The following is a 19,651-nucleotide window of genomic DNA, read 5'->3' on the forward strand; positions in this document are numbered from 1 at the left end:
GCATCATAATTGACAGCCTGCATTTTAGTTCAATGCATAGTTGTAGTTGATTAACCAGTCAAGTAAAAATATTTCTGAAACCTACCATGTTTAAGTTTCCCTTCTTTCACAAGTGTGGGTAAAATGTCAAATATTGCACACCATTCCTTCACTTAAGAAACACAAAGTCTAAACATCTTTCTCTGTTGATAGGTACTGTACTAGTGGGGGTGAGGATTTAATAATGGGGGTAACTGTTAAACCATTGTGTTGTCTACTTGAAACCAATATAATAGTATATGTCAGCTATACTCCAATTTTAAAAAAGATGAAAGATATACACTAAATAAATTAAAAATATGAGTGGCCGTTTACAAACATGTGTTTGTATGTATGTGCATGTATTTACCTAAATATCTATAATAAAAACAAATTTTAGTTAAAAATATAAAAGAAACACAGAGTCTAGCATTCCTCGGGGGACATGAGATTGAAGTGACAGGCTCATGCACAGAAGGACACAATTCACACATGTCATCGAGCACTTCACTGGCTCCTTGTAATGCTACCTCAGAATGTGTTACTTTTCCTTAGACCTAATGTGATGTACAGTCAACTCTTCATTGTTTGGCAACCCAATAAAGGTTTGAGAACTAATTGTCATTTACAAAAAAAAGAGAAAAAGAAAAAATATGGTGTATATGTAAAAACAAATCTTAAAGACACTAAGAATAAAAGGCATCGGTTGTTTGTAACAACTTAGTAATCAATAGATATGGTATCTACTGTAGCACGCTAGCATCCCTCTAGCGTACCATTCCTACACACAGCCTGCCAGAATCATGTCCTTCCCTCTGCCAGCACCTTCTCCAGTGGGTGCCATAGCCCTCAGCTTAGTAAGGGCAAGGGAGGTGGGCAATCCAGCGCAGGAATTAGGACTGTGAGGGTGGAGAAAGTAGCCAGGGAGAAGAGAGCAGGGGGAGGGAGCAAGCAGATAGCAGGGGCTGCCCCCATCTCCCTACTGATCTGGGGTGTCTTGAACTTTCATCAAAGATTGGTGAAAAGACAAATGGAAAGGGAGGAAGAGAAAAAGGGAAGGGAGAGAGGGAGGGAGAGGGAGAAGGGAGAAAGAGCAGAGCAAGAAGAAGGTGTGGGGGAAAAGTCAGCCATGTTCAACTAAGACGTTATTGTATTGAGAGTGCTTAAAATTCTAGATTTCATTTTTTTTAAGTGTTTCTAAACTTTGCATGCAAATAATTCAAACAAATTCATTCAGTGTCATTAAAAGAAGTAGTACATGAGTTTATCTGTACATTCTTTCACTACCCCCACCCTTATACCAAAGATCAACTGTCCTCAGAATCCACTAATTCGTATCTCCTCATTGTAACCCAAAGTTTCACCACAGAACTTAATCCTAGTTCAGTAGTCATTGTGAGGTTATAGGACATTGTATAAGCATACATATTAATATTTATGATTTGTCATTTAACAAATTTATATTGAGATTCCTATCTGTGAGACATTGAAGCTTGAATGACATTTTGGGAATTTGGAATTTTTGTTTTTTGACTCTTCTATTCCTTCACATATTTGTCCCTTCATTGCATAAATATTTATTTAAAGATAATTAAAATACTTTCTTCTTTTTTAAGTTTGGGAGTTACCTATGAGAAACTAGTATGAGTATGTTTAACAACGTAATATGGATCTCCACATGCTAAACTAATGCTCAGAACCCTGTCACGTCCCTCAGAATTCCAGATACTACACACATGAGTCATTTGAGAAATTAATGGGCTAGGATGCTGCCAACCTGAATTGGCACTCAGGATTTAATTTACCTTGGGGATAGATCCTTTATTGAATCCTATGCAAGTGTGGTAGGCTGAGAGTTGTGCTAGCTCAAGACTCACCTCTGCTGAATGCCTCTTTCTCATCTCTTTCCCAACAAATTCAACAAGAAAAACATGAGTGACTCTGTGTTGGTTTGTTTCCAAGTGGTTCCTAGAGATCCTCAACTCAAGTAGTCATGCCTCTGTGCTTGAATGTGAGCTACACCTAGTGATTCCCTCCCAATGAAAAGAATACAGCAAAAGTGATAAGATGCTTATAACCACTGCACTGTGTATTACACCCCAAATCTTATTTATCTATGAGTTGCAAATATGTACTAATACCTAACAGGATAATGGCAGTAGTAATGTGATATAAATGTATCAAGTCTATATACGTGTAACCTTTAAACTTAACACAATGTCATATGTCAATTATATCTCAATTTTTTAAGGAAGTGTCAAGATGTTACTTCTGAGATTAGGTTACAAAAGACTGTGGCTTCTGATTTGCTCACCCTCTGTAGGTCCCCAATTTGCTCACTTCTATGCAATCCAGCTGCATACTGTGAGCTACCCCATGTGGTAAGGAACTAAAGGTCAACAGCCTGCTAGGAACTGAGTCCACCAACAACTAAGTAAACTTAGAAACAGATCCATCCCAGTGGAACTTAAAGACAGCAGCTCCACTTGACATCTTGGTGACATCCTGTAAGAGACCTTGAGCTAGAGGACCCAGTTAAACTGCAACTGGATTCCTGACCCATAGAAACTGAGATAATAAATGTGTGTTGTTTTAAGCCACCAAATATTGGGGTAATTGCTATGCAGAGACATACAGCTGACACACATAAACTAATAACTTAAATCCCCCCAAAAAAGAACATACACATTACATAATTATATGTTAATATATATCATAAATATGTGTATATATTTATCTGACTGCATTATTATTACTATCTTTAATCATAGGACTATCTTTCCTATTTAGACTGAGGGGATGAAGTATCTTTGGAGCCACTCTACAAAGTGATTGGCACATAATAGGCAGTTAAAATCTTTAAGGAAATATTTAAGGAAAGAAATTCACTTTTTTTCTGAACCTCAGAACCTTGTTAATATGTAACATATATCCTCAAATTTTTGGCTGTGCGTACATACTAACTTTTCTAGAGTGTTATCAGCTTGAATAGTGGTGGAGGGTGTAATCGACAGGACATGATCACCAGTTGACCTGAGAGCTGGACCTGAATAGGAGACTCCTTACCCCATCTGCTGTCACTGGAATGTTCTCCATGCTTACTCTACTGTCCCTCTAGCCCTAAGCCATGGACAACTGCTTTCTTTGAATCTGGTTCTTCATCTGTGAAATGGTAGTATTAGAATAATTACCTCACTAAATATTGGGAAGGATTAAATAGCATTAAGGGGAGCAACATGATGCCTGGCACAAAAGAAGCACTTCAGAAGTGTTATTGATCATGGCAGCTTTCAAGAGGATTGATATACATTATCTCTTTTAATCATTCAAATAGTCATTCGACAGATATTGACCTTATTTCATTACATAAAGTAAGGGTAGAGAGGTGGTACCTTCATGTCACAAGATTTGCCCTAGTCCTGTTGCCTCAGGGATAGAGTTAAATGCTTCAGTTAAATGAGATAATGAATAATTAGGGCTCAGGGTGCACCCCCCCTACTGTGTCCTCAAAATGTTAGCTGGCATCGTTGGAGTGTCAAGACAAAAAATCTGGACTTCTTGACTCTCAGTTCAGCAGTCTTTCCACTTCCACTTCCAGCCACTCCTCGTTGTTTTCTCATTTTCCAGATGCCAACTCTACCAAGGACAGTAACAAAACTAAGACATGAGAACAAGGTCAAGGACTGAGAATACAAGGAAAAGCATTTTTTCCAAAGGTGTCTGGAGACATTCTTTAATAAAATGCAGTCTGAAAACATCTAAGCTTCAATTGCTTATTAAATGAAAAGGAGTAGATATTTTAGGCATATTTGATAGTCTCATTAGTTCTTATCATCTAATTATATCTGCTTGCATTACTAGAAAAGAATGTTGTATTTATTAGGGATAAATAAGATTTGGAGAGATTATAATTGAAGAGATTTAATAAAAAAAAAAGAAGACTAGAATCAAAGAAAAACAGGGAGTCTATTTACTCCCTGTTATTCATTGGCTGATGTATTGTATTCATGGTTATTGGAAATAATGCTTTATGATAATTTTAAAACTCTACATTTATTTAAAAAATAAAAAGTGCAGACATACCTAGGCATGGAAACCACTGACTTTAGCCATCATACATCCTTTCTGAGCCAGAATACAAATAAATTCATAAAATAAATACTGGTTTTGCATCAGATATTATTGGAAGTAATTATGGTAAATGTTCCGTTGAATGGACACACATTTAAAACTCACTGTGTTGTGTTCTTACTTAAAATATCCAAACCTGCTGCTCCTCTTTCCTTCCTTCTACCCAAAGAAAGACTGCCTATATCCCATATTAAGACTAGTTATGTCATTGTTAGGATTAAAGATAGGATTGGAATTCTGTTCTTAAGAACATCAAACTACCTTTTTATTATGTATGTGATTTTCTGCATAAATGTAATCTGATATTAATAAAAAGAAAAATACCTAATAATTATTTACCTAAAGACTAAAGACAATGTATCGGTCATTGTTCTAAATCCTTTAGGGGTATTATCTTATTTATTTCTTATAGAAATCCTATGAGGCAGACATTATTATCCGCCCTTCGGCAGATGAGCAAACTAAGACACAGAGAGGTGAGGTCATTTGCTCAGAGGCACGTGACTAGCACATGGTAGGGTCAGGATTTAAAACCCAGGCCATCTGAAATCCAAAGCCCACATTCTCTACCTGTCATGGTCTACTGTATCTGATTTTATTTACTTTCAACACCACACGTTTTCCAGTTTTCCAGTCCAAAGCTCAGAGGCAAGAACTGAAGAAGCCAGCCTGGTGAATGTCTCCATAGGTTTGCTCAGTGGTAAAAAAATTCCTCTACCACCCACAACCCATGGAAATTGATAAAATAGAATGAGATTGTGGTGTCCTAGTTCTCAATACTTTAAGCCACGAGAGTAGCAGGAAATGATAATTTTTGACAAAGCATAAATTCATGGGAAGAAAGCCACATCTAACAAATGAGCAGCATCTATTATAAGTTTTTTTCCCCTTCCAGGTGTTTAAAAATATGAATGTGAAAGAAATTAGCTCTTGTTGGTAAAGAGTGACAGGAGGCACTTGTCTAAGCTCTCATCCCAAGGCTAACAAGGGGCATTATCTTTCCCAGGGGAGGGCAGAGCCCAGAAGCAGTGGCAGAGGATGTGTGCAAAGGAGACAGGTGTGGGTGCTAATATAGTTTTCAGAGTAATCGGGGTCCTTCAGCTGCATTCCTAGGTTCTTGGCCCCCATGAAGCTTTGGAGGAACACAGAATAGAAAGATATTTTCTAGAAAGAATATGATGAATTACATCAGACTTTGTAAATTAAGGCACTTTGTAATGAAGCCAAGCCTACACTGCACAGACGTTGGTGTAGATAAGGAAAGAATAAAGACTTGATTATAGTTTCTTTTTCCTTTCAACTGCCAGTCACACATTTCTTACTGTTGCATTTTCTTCTCATATTATTCCTGGTAGTAGATTTGGATTTATCCTGAGTAAACCTGACAGCCAGATATAATAACTTACTGCTCTAATGTGTTCTTTATATTTAGACTTTTTTTTTTGCAGGGTTTTGTAGGGAGTGTATATTAAACAGCAAAAGACCCTTTTAGACACCACTCCCTGTATCTTAGGAAAGATGAGAGATATTTTTGGCAGTTGTTAGCATAAATATTTCCAATGTCTGTTATTCTAAAGTACACTAAACATACATAAATAAATTCCACAAAAAAACAAACATGTTCACTAATTTAATGTTTATTTGTTCAGCAAATACTTACTGCATACTAATAGTGTCTTATGCCCACTTTCTGGGTTCTGGGGACAGTTAGAAATAACTTAGATGCTCTTTAAGCTAACATTCTAATGAAGAGAAATAGATGATAAATGAGTGTATCCTAGTTGCTATTAATGTAAACTAATCAATAGTAATGTAAATCAGACAATGAATGTGCTGTTAAAAAAATCTTCACAATGAAAAAAATCACCCCAACTTGACTTTCTATTTCTTCCCAAGAAACATTCTTTCTAAATGTAAACTGCCAACTTTAAAGGCCACTTAATTTCCATATGAAGTCCAAATAAATGATGATATGTTTTCATTGGGGCAACTTGAGATAATTAAACTATTGTCTAGCAGGTATCCTAGGTACTTGCCTCACCCTTGGTGTCATAGTGTGAACTTCTGGAATGATTCCATTGGCATAAAGAGTGCTTCAAATATCATTCAACTTCCAAAATGACAAATGTGAAGAGTTTGGCAGTGGAGAATGAAAACTTTGGCTGACACAGGCAAGAAAGTCAAAATCCAGAAATTAGACCATCAGATGTCTGAAAACTAAATACCAAATATACCACATCCCTACTGAAACTTTCCTTGATGACAGTGACCCATTTGAATATGACCAATTTCTGACTTTTTGAGTGCCTTTACCATCCCGATGGTATCATTAAGAAAATGTTAAAAATAAATTTACTGGCATTGTATATGCAGTATTTTACATTTCTTGTTCCCTTTGCCTGTATATGTTCCCCACAAGCATCAAAGCTCCTCACAACACATGTGGCTTTGTATAATATACAAAATATATTTAGTGGTTGATACATTTAATGTGGTTGGTGGATACAAACTACATGAACCTCTCCCCCACTGAGTGTTCTTGGCTCCATTTTCAAATATTAGTTGACTAATATTGAAATATTAAATTTTAGTCCTAATACTTCAAATATTAGTTCTGTGAGGGGTTTTTTTCTGAGCTTTTCTTACTTCCATTGATTTATGTGTCTATTTTTGTGCTAGAACCATACTGTTTTGATTACTCTAGCTTTGTGATACAGTTTGAAATAAGGAGGAATGATACCTTCAGGTTTATTCTCTTTCTCCGGAAAGCTTTAGCTATTCAGGGTGTTTTGGGTTCCATATGAGTATTAATATTGTTTTTCTATTTCTGTGAAAAGTACACTGGGATTTTGATAGGGAATGCATTAAATCTATAGATGTATTTGACTGTATGGGCATTTTAACAATATTAATTCTTCCAACCCATTACTTCTTCCAACACAGGCTCTCTTTACATTTACTTGTGTCATTTTCAATTCATTTCATCACTGTTTTATAGTTTTTAGTGAACGTATCTTTCACTTCCTTGGTTAAATTTATTCTTAGAGGTTTTTTTTTTTAATTCTACAGTAACTGGGAATTTTTCTTTATTTCTTTTTCAGATCATTCACAGTCAGTTCATAGAAATATAAGTGATTTTTGCATGTTAGTTTCATATCCTGCAACTTTACATATCCTGAATTCATTGATTAGTTACAACAGTTTTTTGGTGGAGTCTTTAGGATTTTCTATTTACAAGATTATGCCATCAGCAGAGACAGTTTTACTTCCTCTTTTCTGATTTGGATGACGTGGCTTCTTTTTTTTTGCCTACTGATCTAGACAGGACTTCCAGTATTATGTTAAATAGTAGTGGTGAGAGTTGGCACCCTTGTCTTATTTATGATCTTGGAGGAAAACTTTTCAACCTTTTACCATTGAATATGATGTTAGTTGATATTTTGTCATATACAGTCTTTATTACGTTGAAGTGTGTTCCTTCTACACCCAATTTATTGAGAGTTATCAGGAAAAGATGCTGTATTTTGTCAAATGCTTTTTCTGCATCTGTTGAGATGATCATGTGATTTTTGTCTTTCTATTAATGTAGTGCATCACACTTATTGATTTGCATATGATGAACCATCTTTACATCCCAGGGATGACTCTCACTTGATCAAGGTATAGAATCCCTCTAATGTGCTTTTGAATTAGGTGTGCTAGTATGTTGTTGAGAATTTTTGCATTCATCAGGGATATTGGCTTACAGTTTTTTGTTTTGTTTTGTTTTTGTTTTTCATTATCCTTATCTGGCTTTGGTATCAGGGTAATTTTGAGCCCATAAAATGGGTTGAGGTGTGTTCTCTCCTCTTTAATTTTTGGAAGAGCTTAAAAAGGCTTGGGTTCAATTCTTCTTTAAATGTTTGGTAGAACTAACTTGTGAAACCATCTGGTTCTAGAGCTTTCTTTGTTGGGAGGTTTGTGATTACTAATTCAATCCTTTTCTTGTTATTTGTCTGCTAAGATTTTTTATTTCTTCCCAATTCAGACTTGGTGGGTTGTACGTTTCTAGGAATGTTTCCATTTCTTCTAGGTTTTTCAATTTGTTGCATGTAATTGTTCATCATAGTCTCCTGTAACCCTTTGTATTCTGTGGTATCAGATGTGATGTCTCCTCTTTCATGTCTAATTCTACTTATTTGAGTCCTTTTTCTTTTTTTCTTGGCAAGAGTAATTAAAACTTTGCTAACTGTGTTTATATTTTCAAAACTCTTATTTTTGATGGTTTTTTTCCTATTGTTTTTCTATGGCATGGCAGTGGATGGTGGCAATGGGGGTGAGGCTAGGGGGTCTTCTGATACACAGCTGGAGAGGCTAGCTACATGGGAGCCTTGTAGTACAAAATGGTGTCAGGAGACAGGTCGAGATCTAGTCCCATTGTATTTGTTGGGGCCCTTGCTGTCAGTGTCCACTCCTGTGGCTGCAGGATGACCCGGTCAGTTTGTACACTGTTCTGAGGCTGGTGATGAGGTTTAGCTTGGGGGTGTGTAGGTGCATAGCTAAGGATATCTAGCTGCAAGTGAGCCCAGTGGTGCAGGCCAGTGACTATAGATAGAGTTGAACCTGGGCTGTCAGTAGCAGTAGGGTCCTTGGCTATCTGAGCACACTTCTGTGGCTTCAGGATCTTGCCATGGCATGCATATGGCAGTAAAAGACAATGACAAGAGTCAGGACAGTAGCATGCAACTGCACAGCTGGAGGAGCTAGCCCCAAGAGTGTGCACAGAAGTGAGGGTCGGCTGGGCGGGTATAGACTGATGGCTTGCACTTGCTTAGCTTTAGAGATGCTGTTCACTTATGCAGATCCTGGGCTGTAGCTTGGGCAGTGTGGGGAGTGAGCAGGGAGGAACTCAAGTGTCTGGCATCTTCAAATACAGGGGTCCATGATGGCTGTGCTGAAAGCTGCTGGCTACCTGCAGAGCAGGACACTAGGAACTATAGTTGCTGCTACTGTGTAGTTGATACTGGTAACCCCCTACTTTTTATCCTTGTTCTTAGCTGCTTCTATACACCTCAGCTTTGCCAGTCTCTAAAGTGAAACCAACGTTTGTCTATCAATTTCCTTTTAGCTGAATTTTAGAATTTGACTCTATATTTTAAGCACCTGTAAAACAAACCATTTCTTAATTCACATTATGTACTCTTTCAGCTGTGCATTATATGTCTTTCTATCTGTGTCTATCTAGTCACTATTCCTAACCACCACAGAGTATAGCACAGTGTTAAGGACAAGCAAGTTCTAATTAATGACAACTAAATAAATTCATCAATGGATGAAGAAGAGCCACGTACACTGTTCTAATTAGGGACAAGTGAAATCGTGTGATCAGCACACGGCTTGGTGTGTGACTCAGACTAGTTAGTGGGATTTGCTAGACCGAGTGGGATTTTTCTGGTGACAGTTTCTAATCTCTAATTTCCCCCATTCTAACACCTCTATTTTAAGTCTTTGTTGCTGTTTTGAAGTGTCAGAACTAAAATAGAATAAGAAAATCAGAAGGGATGTTTGATTTTTAAATTTTGTGTTTTATTTGAAGTTCTAGGAAATGACCCCAGAATGCCAGTCCAGGCCTTCTCAACTGATCCATTGGAGCTTCAGTTTCCCTTTTTTCCTGGCCTGTAGCTCTTTCAGTCCCAAGGTACTGGCATATCCATCCCTTTCTAATTTTCCAGGCCATTGGACAGCAGCCTTCAGAGAATCACCAGGTATCCACAGGGGACTTCAGGAGATCTACACATCCCTCGTGCCTAATGGAAGAGCATCGGTCACCTCTTAACTTAGGATTTAAAGTCACTATAAAGAGAAGGGCTAAATACAAAATACATGACTATTTCAGTCTAGTAATTGACTTTTATTAGCTGGATACAACACTGAAGCAATAATTTGGAATTATTCAGGTGTTTATATAGAACTGTTCTTTAATACTATAAATGAAAATGTGATAACTACCCAGGGTTTAACTATTCTAGGGAATCCATTTCCAAAACCACTTATTAAATACCTCCTTTGTGCTTTGTGTGTTTTTTCTCTCCTTATTTTGAGGTTAAAACTAAATAAATGTTAGTTCTACATCATTATTTGCTGGTTAAGAATAAAATATAAGTCCATGAGATACGACTAACATGAAAACCTAGTGGACTGTGGATGATAACATTTTTTTAAGTAAAAACTTTAATTCTTCCTTTATCAGCAAAGATATAAGACAAAAACGTAATTTGAGTGATTTTTGAGAAGACAGGTGATTTTATCTGAATCAAGCAGCCATTTGTGCATCAACACTATTGGCCTATTAGTATCTGTCATGAGGCCATGAAATAAAGGGAGAGTACCAAGAGATCTGACTTAGCAACTGTGATCCTAATCCCTAGATTTAAAGCAGAGTATAAGGGTTACAACAGACTGTGGGAGAAAATAGGCTTAGAATCCTAGTTTCTCCACTTATTCAGCATGTGGTGGTGGGGAAATTACTTAGACCTCAGCTTTAGTGTTTCATCTGTAAAATGGTAGGCATCTATATTTCTCTTCTGGGGTCCTTGTGATATTTAGGAATAATATTTCTAATGGACTTAGTGTGGTATGTAGCACAAGGTAGTTTGGAAATAATGACACTTTTTAAAAACATATAATAATACATATTATTCTTTGAGAGCATGCCAAACATGACTGACCATTTACAAATCCTCTCACACATGATGTCATCTTTTGTATTTTTTCTTGATCTCATTTACTTTCCAACTCTCCAAGTACAAGAATGTGATATATTCTGGATAGAGACACAGGTACTTAAAAATTCTTAGCATATGTCTACATTATTGTCTGTTTGAATGTAAGACTTGAGATATGTGGAAAACAGTAAAGGGACTATTGTATAGTTGACATACTTGTCTTAGGAATCAGACAGACTTGGATTTAAGTCCTTGCTTAACTTTTTCTAACTGATTAGTCTTGGGTAAACTACTTGACAGGGTCTTAGCTTCCTTAACTAAGATAATAAGTGAAATAAGTAAAAGAATAAATGAAAGGACCTGACTAACCATCAAAAGAGGAATGGAAAATTAAATATAGTTAATTTATAAAATGGAATATTACTCGGGAGTTAAAAGGAATAATTAACTAACTGAATGACTATATATATGCATGTTCAAACTTACACATATACATACATGTACATATATTGTTATATATTTGTATACAGTATTATAGGATATTTACACATATATACACATATATTCTTATATATCCTTATTATGAGTATATATCAAAACAATATTGAAGGAAATATTCAATTAAAACAAGTATACATGGTTCACATATACATAAATGCAATTTATATAAAACATCCATAAAAAGCCCCACTACTGATGGCTACATAAATGCTTTACAGTTATTACAAAGTGAACGTTGTAAAAGTACCAGAGAGGAGGGAGCCAAGATGGTGGTGTGAGTAGAGCAGTGGAAATCTCCTCCCAAAACCACATATATCTATGGAAATATAACAAAGACAACTCTTCCTAGAATAGAGACCAGAGGACACAGGACAACATCCAGACCACATCCACACCTGCGAGAACCCAGTGCCTCATAAAGGGGGTAAGATACAAATCCGGGCCGTGCAGGACCCAAGCGCCCCTTCCCCCAGCTCCCAGCAGGAGAAGAGTAGGCAAAGAGGGAGGGAGAGGGAGCCCAGGACTGCTGAACACACAGCCCAGCCATCCGGGCCAGAGCGCAGACTCAGTGCGTGCGCAGGGGGCCCTGAATACTAGGGAAACAGGGCAGCAAGAACAGTGAGCGGGCACCGGAGGCAGGGCACCGGAGGACATAAGAAAAGCGAGTGACCAATTTTTTTTTTTTTTTTTTTTTTTGCTGTTTTGTTTTGGCAAGTGCTTTTTGGAAGTCTTAAAGGGACAGGGACCCCAATACTAGGGAAACAGGGCAGCAAGACTGGTGAGCAGATGCCTGAGGCTGGCGCCGGACAATAAAGAAAAACGAGTGGCCATTTTTTATTTATTTATTTTAATTAAAAAAAATTTTTTTTTTTTCTTATTTTTGGGGTCATTGTTTTGTTTTGGCGGGTGCTTTTTGGAAGTCTTAAAGGGGCAGTGCGGGACACTTAGTCCAGAGGTAGGGTGTCTGGGGATCTCTGGGCACTCTAACCCCCTGGGCAGCTGGGAGCAGGGAGGCCCCTTACGGAGATAAAGAGCCCCCCAGCCGCTCCCCCTCCAACGCTACTCCACCACTTTGGAGCTGCAGCCCGAGCCAGGCCAAGCCCACAGCAACAGCGGAGACAAACTCCATAGCAGCCGGGCAGGAAGCAGAAGCCGTGTCTGCATGCAGCTGCCCAGCAAAAGCGACTAGAGGTCACTGTAATCCCAGGAGAGGAGGGCCACAAAAAAACAAGAGGGGAAGTTCTTCCAGCTGTCACTCGTCCCAGCTCTGCAAACTATTTCTATCACCATGAAAAGGCAAAACTACAGGCAGAAAAAGATCACAGAGACAACACCAGAGAAGGAGACAGACCTAACCAGTCTTCCTGACAAAGAATTCAAAATAAGAATCATAAACATGCTGACATAGATGCAGAGAAATATGCAAGAGATATGGAATGAAGTCTGGAGGGAGATCACAGATGCCAGGAAGGAGATTACAGAAATGAAACAAACTCTGGAACGGTTTATAAGCAGAATGGATAGGATTCAAGAGGCCATTGATGGAATTGAAACCAGAGAACAGGAACACATAGAAGCTGACATAGACAGACATAAAAGGACCTCCAGGAATGAAACAATATTAAGAGAACTGTGTGACCAATCCAAAAGGAACAATATCTGTATTATAGGGGTACCAGAAGAAGAAGAGAGAGGAAAAGGGAAGGAAAGTATCTTGGAAGAAATAATTGCTGAAAACTTCCCCAAACTGGGGGAGGAAAAAATCGAACAGACCACGGAAATACACAGAACCCCGAACAGAAAGGATACAAGGAGGACAACACCAAGACACATAATAATTAAAATGGCAAAGATCAAGGACAAGGAAAGAGTTTTAAAGGCAGCTAGAGAGAAAAAGGTCACCTATAAAGGAAAACCAATCAGGCTAACATCAGAATTCTCGACAGAAACCCTACAGGCCAAAAGAGAATGGCATGATATATTTAATACAATGAAACAGAAGTGCCTTGAACCAAGGATACTGTATCCAGCACGACTATCATTCAAATATGATGGTGGGATTAAACAATTCCCAGACAAACAAAAGCTGAGGGAATTTGCTTCCCACAAACCACCTCCACAGAACATCTTACAGGGACTGCTCTAGATGGGAGCACTCCTAAAAAGAGCACAGAACAAAACACCCAACATATGAAGAATCGAGGAGGAGCAATAAGAAGGGAGAGAAGAAAAGAATATCCACACAGTGTATATAACAGCTCAATAAGCGAGCTAAGTTAGGCAGTAAGATACTAAAGAGGCTAACCTTGAACCTTTGGTAACCACGAATTTAAAGCCTGCAATGGCAATAAGTACATATCTTTCAATAGTCACCCTAAATGTTAATGGGCTGAATGCACCAATCAAAAGACAAAGAGTAATAGAATGGATAAAAAAGCAAGACCCATCTATATGCTGCTTACAAGAAACTCACCTCAAACCCAAAGACATGTACAGACTAAAAGGCAAGGGATGGAAAAACATATTTCAGGAAAAAACAGCAAGAAGAAAGCAGGGGTTGCAGTCCTAATATCAGAAAAAATAGACTTCAAAACAAAGAAAGTAACAAGAGATAAAGAAGGACACTACATAATGATAAAGGGCTCAGTCCAACAAGAGGATATAACCATTCTAAATATATATGCACCCAACACAGGAGCACCAGCATACGTGAAACAAATACTAACAGAACTAAAAGGGGAAATAGACTGCAATGCATTCATTCTAGGAGACTTCAACACACCACTCACCCCAAAGGATAGATCCACAGGGCAGAAAATAAGTAAGGACACGGAGGCACTGAACAACACAGTAGAAAAAATGGACCTAATAGAAATCTATAGAACTCTACATCCAAAAGCAACAGGATATACATTCTTCTCAAGTGCACATGGAACATTCTCCAGAATAGACCACATACTAGGCTACAAAAAGAGCCTCAGTAAATTCCAAAAGATTGAAATCCTACCAACCAACTTTTCAGACCACAAAGGCATAAAACTAGAAATAAACTGAACAAAGAAAGCAAAGAGGCTCACAAACACATGGAGGCTTAACAACACGCTCCTAAATAATCAATGGATCAATGACCAAATCAAAATGGAGATCCAGCAATATATGGAAACAAATGACAACAACAACAGTAAGCCCCAACTTCTGTGGGACACAGCAAAAGCAGTCTTAAGAGGAAAGTATATAGCAATCCAAGCATATTTTAAAAAGGAAGAATAGTCCCAAATGAATGGTCCAATGTCACAATTATCGAAATTGGAAAAAGAACAAATGAGGCCAAAGGTCAGCAGAAGGAGGTACATAGTAAAGATCAGAGAAGAAATAAATAAAACTGAGAAGAATAAAACAATAGCAAAAATCAATGAAACCAAGAGCTGGTTCTTCAAGAAAATAAACAAAACAGATAAGCCTCTAGCCAGACTTATTAAGAGGAAAAGAGAGTCAACACAAATCAACAGTATCAGAAACGAGAAAGGAAAAATCACGATGGACCCCACAGAAATACAAAGAATTATTAGAGAATACTATGAAAACCTATATGCTAACAAGCTGGGAAACCTAGGAGAAATGGACAACTTCCTAGAAAAATACAACCTTCCAAGACTGACCCAGAAAGAAACAGAAAATCTAAACAGACCAATTACCAGCAATGAAATTGAAGCAGTAATCAAAAAACTACCAAAGAACAAAACCCCAGGGCCAGATGGATTTACCTCAGAATTTTATCAGACATACAGGGAAGACATAATACCAATTCTCCTTAAAGTTTTCCAAAAAAGAGGAGGAGGGGATACTCCCAAACTCATTCTATGAAGCTAACTTCACCCTAATACCAAAACCAGGCAAAGACCCCACCAAAAAAGAAAACTACAGAACAATATCCCTGATGAACGCAGATGCACAAATACTCAACAAAATATTAGCAAACCAAATTCAAAAATACAACAAAAGGATCATACACCATGACCAAGTGGGATTCATCCCAGGGATGCAAGGATGGTACAACATTCGAAAGTCCATCAACATCATCCACCACATCAACAAAAAGAAAGACAAAAACCACATGATCATCTCCATAGATGACGAAAAAGCATTTGACAAAATTCAACATCCATTCATGATAAAAACTCTCAGCAAAATGGGAATAGAGGGCAAGTACCTCAACATAATAAAGGCCATCTATGATAAACCCACAGCCAACATTATATTGAACAGCGAGAAGCTGAAAGCATTTCCTCTGAGATCGGGATCTAGACAGGGATGCCCACTCTCCCCACTCTTATCTAACATAGTACTGGAGGTCCTAGCCACGGCAATCAGAAAAAACAAAAAAATACAAGGAATCCAGATTGGTAAAGAAGAAGTAAAACTGTCACTATTTGCAGATGACATGATACTGTATATAAAAAACCCTAAAGACTCCACCCCAAAACTACTAGAACTGATATCAGAATACAGCAAAGTTGCAGGATACAAAATCAACACACAGAAATCTGTGGCTTTCCTATACACTAACAAAGAACCAACAGAAAGAGAAATCAGGAAAACAACTCCATTCACAATTGCATCAAAAAAATAAAATACCTAGGAATAAACCTAACCAAAGAAGTGAAAGACTTATACTCTGAAAACTACAAGTCACTCTTAAGAGAAATTAAAGGGGACACTAACAGATGGAAACTCATCCCATGCTCATGGCTAGGAAGAATAAATATCGTCAAAATGGCCATCCTGCGCAAAGCAATATACAGATTTGATGCAATCCCTATGAAACTACCAGCAACATTCTTCAATGAACTGGAACAAATAATTCAAAAATTCATATGGAAACACCAAAGACCCCGAATAGCCAAAGCAATCCTGAGAAAGAAGAATAAAATAGGGGGGATCTCACTCCCCAACATCAAGCTCTACTATAAAGCCATAGTAATCAAGACAATTTGGCACTGGCACAAGAACAGAGCCACAGACCAATGGAACAGACTAGAGAATCCAGACATCAACCCAGACATATATGGTCAATTAATATTTGATAAAGGAGCCATGGACATACAATGGCGAAATGACAGTCTCTTCAACAGATGGTGCTGGCAAAACTGGACAGCTACATGTAGCAGAATGAAACTGGACCATTGTCTAACCCCATATACAAAAGTAAACTCAAAATGGATCAAAGACCTGAATGTAAGTCATGAAACCATTAAACTCTTAGAAGAAAACATAGGCAAAAACCTCTTAGACATAAACATGAGTGACCTCTTCTTGAACGTATCTCCCCAGGCAAGGAAAACAACAGTAAAAAATGAACAAGTGGGACTTTATTAGCTGAAAAGCTTCTGTACAGCAAAAGACACCATCAATAGAACAAAAAGGAACCCTACAGTATGGGAGAATATATTTGAAAATGACAGATCCGATAAAGGCTTGACGTCCAGAATATATAAAGAGCTCACATGCCTCAACAAGCAAGAAACAAATAACCCAATTAAAAAATGGGCTGAGGAACTGAAAAGACAGTTCTCCAAAGAAGAAATACAGATGGCCAACAGACACATGAAAAGATGCTCCACATCGCTAATTATCAGAGAAATGCAAATTAAAACTACCATGAGGTATCACCTCACACCAGTAAGGATGGCTGCCATCCAAAAGACAAACAACAACAAATGTTGGCGAGGCTGTGGAGAAAGGGGAACCCTCCTACACTGCTGGTGGGAATGTAAATTAGTTCAACAATTGTGGAAAGCAGTATGGAGCTACATCAAAATGCTCAAAACAGACTTACCATTTGACCCAGGAATTGCACTCCTAGGAACTTACCCTAGGAATGCAGCAATCAAGTTTGAGAAAGACCAAAGCACCCCTATGTTTATCGCAGCACTACTTACAATAGCCAAGAATTGGAAGCAACCTAAATGTCCATCGATAGATGAATGGATAAAGAAGATGTGGTACATATACACAATGGAATACTACTCAGCCATAAGAAAAGGGCAAATCCTACCATTTGCAGCAACATGGATGGAGCTGGAAGGTATTATGCTCAGTGAAACAAGCCAAGCGGAGAAAGATAGATACCAAAGGATTTCACTCATCTGTGGAATATAAGAACAAAGGAAAAACTGAAGGAACAAAACAGCAGCAGAATCACAGAACTCAAGAATGGACTAACAGGTACCAAAGGGAAAGGGACTGGGGAGGATGGGTGGGTTGGGAGGGATAAGGGTGGGGGAGAAGAAGGGGGGTATTAAGATTAGCATGCATTGGGGGGTGGGAGAAAGGGGAAGGCTGTACAACACAGAGAAAGCAAGTAGTGGTTCTACAACATTTTGCTATGCTGATGGACAGTGACTCTAAAGGGGTTTATAATGGGGACCTGGTATAGGGGAGAGCCTAGTAAACATAATATTAGTCATGTAAGTGTAGATTAATGATACCAAAAAAAAAAAAAAGGCAGTTCCTGTGTGGTGACCTCCAGTGAGTTCTACACAAGGGTATAAAGGGCATATAAAAGTGTAGGCAAAGGGTCTGTTTGCGTTTATACAGAGGATCAAAGCCTAATTTGGCTACCCCGAAAATCAACTAAGATACGATATGAAAAAGAACTTCCAACATCAGCACTCTCTGGAAGACTCATGCCAGACGATGATCATCAAAAAACCCCAACAAAGATCCACACATTGCTACAGCTGTAGATGCACTCATCCCACCAGTTCCTGTACTTGCCTTGGGAATGAAATAGGAGATATCTAAGCTGTCCTGTGCATACAGTAAAACAACAAATTTGACTGGATCTATACTGTTGGAACTCAACCAAGAATTAGGAGAAGTGCAAATTGTAGTGCTCCAAAATCTTACAACTACAGACTATTTACTGTTAAAAGAACATATGGTATGTGAACAGTCCCCAGGAATGAGTTGTTTTAATTTGTCTATTTCTCTCAGACTGTTCAAGTTCAGTTGGACAATATCCACCATATCATAGATAAGTTTTCACAAATGCCTAAGGTGCCTAACTGCTTTTCTTGGTTTCACTGGAAATGGCTGGCAATTACAGGTATGCTTTGGTTATGTAACTTTACTCCTACTATGTTAATGTGTGTGCGCAATTTAATTAGTAGTTTAAAACCTATACATGCTGAAGTTACTCTACAAGAAGATATGTCAAAGAAATAATCAATCTTCCCATGTTTTCTTCCACCTGCTACCTCTATAGCTTTTCTTCTTCCTTCCTAATTACAACCCTTAAATAGAATTCGTGCCTCATATCAAATTTACCGAGTATCATAATTCTTCCAAGTGGTAAAGACACCTCAAGACAAATGCTGGGCATAGAAGCCACAGGGCATAAATCTGCAAAGAAGTAAAAAGCTAACCTTTTCAAACAATAAGGCTTCTCTCTCACTTACCAACTTTACATTTCCCTGTATGGCCCCGGAAGATGACTGGTTAGCCAGAGACGGGTAAGATTCCTCAAGGGTGGAACAACCTAAGACAGGCACAGTCGCAGGGGGGTCATCAGGTGAGAAAATGGGGATCAACAGAGGTGAGGCTTAGAACCTCACCCCCCCTGTTCTGAGAGAAATCTTCTGCATACGTGTTTGTTTTATTGCTTTTGTCTAGCTTGGATTAACACATAGTCTACAGGCACACACCTGATCATCTACATTTGCTCTCTTATAACACTAAACTATGTTTTCTACCTTTATCTTGTATCTACCTACCACTTCAGCATTTTTTAAAAAATAATAATAATAAAGAGAAAAATGTGGTATCCACATATAAATCAAGTATAGAAATCAAATAAGTATTCATATTTGAACTGTTTATAGTTCATAATGCATGAGCAGAACTGAAAGTTTCTGTGATGACTGCCCTTGTACTGTTCACCATCTAACTTATTCACTATGTAAGAATTTGTTCTCCATGTAAGAACTTGTTCGTTATGCTTCAGAAGATTGGAGACTGATGAAAATTAGGCTTGGGGTGGATTGATGATTGTGCATTGAGCATTGACTCCCCTATACAGAATTTTATTGTTGTTAACAACCATTTGATCAACAAATATGAGAGATGCCCTCACACACACAAAAAAAATTACACACTTCCAATTATAAAATAAATAAGTAACCGGGATGTAATGTATAGCATAAGGAATATAGTCAAAATATTGTAACAACTTGGTATGGTGATAGCTGGTACCTAGAATTATCATGTATTTAAATGTTGAATCACTGTGTTGTACA

This window comes from Manis pentadactyla, chromosome 1, assembly GCF_030020395.1.
Source record: "Manis pentadactyla isolate mManPen7 chromosome 1, mManPen7.hap1, whole genome shotgun sequence".
Taxonomy (NCBI): Eukaryota; Metazoa; Chordata; class Mammalia; order Pholidota; family Manidae; genus Manis; species Manis pentadactyla.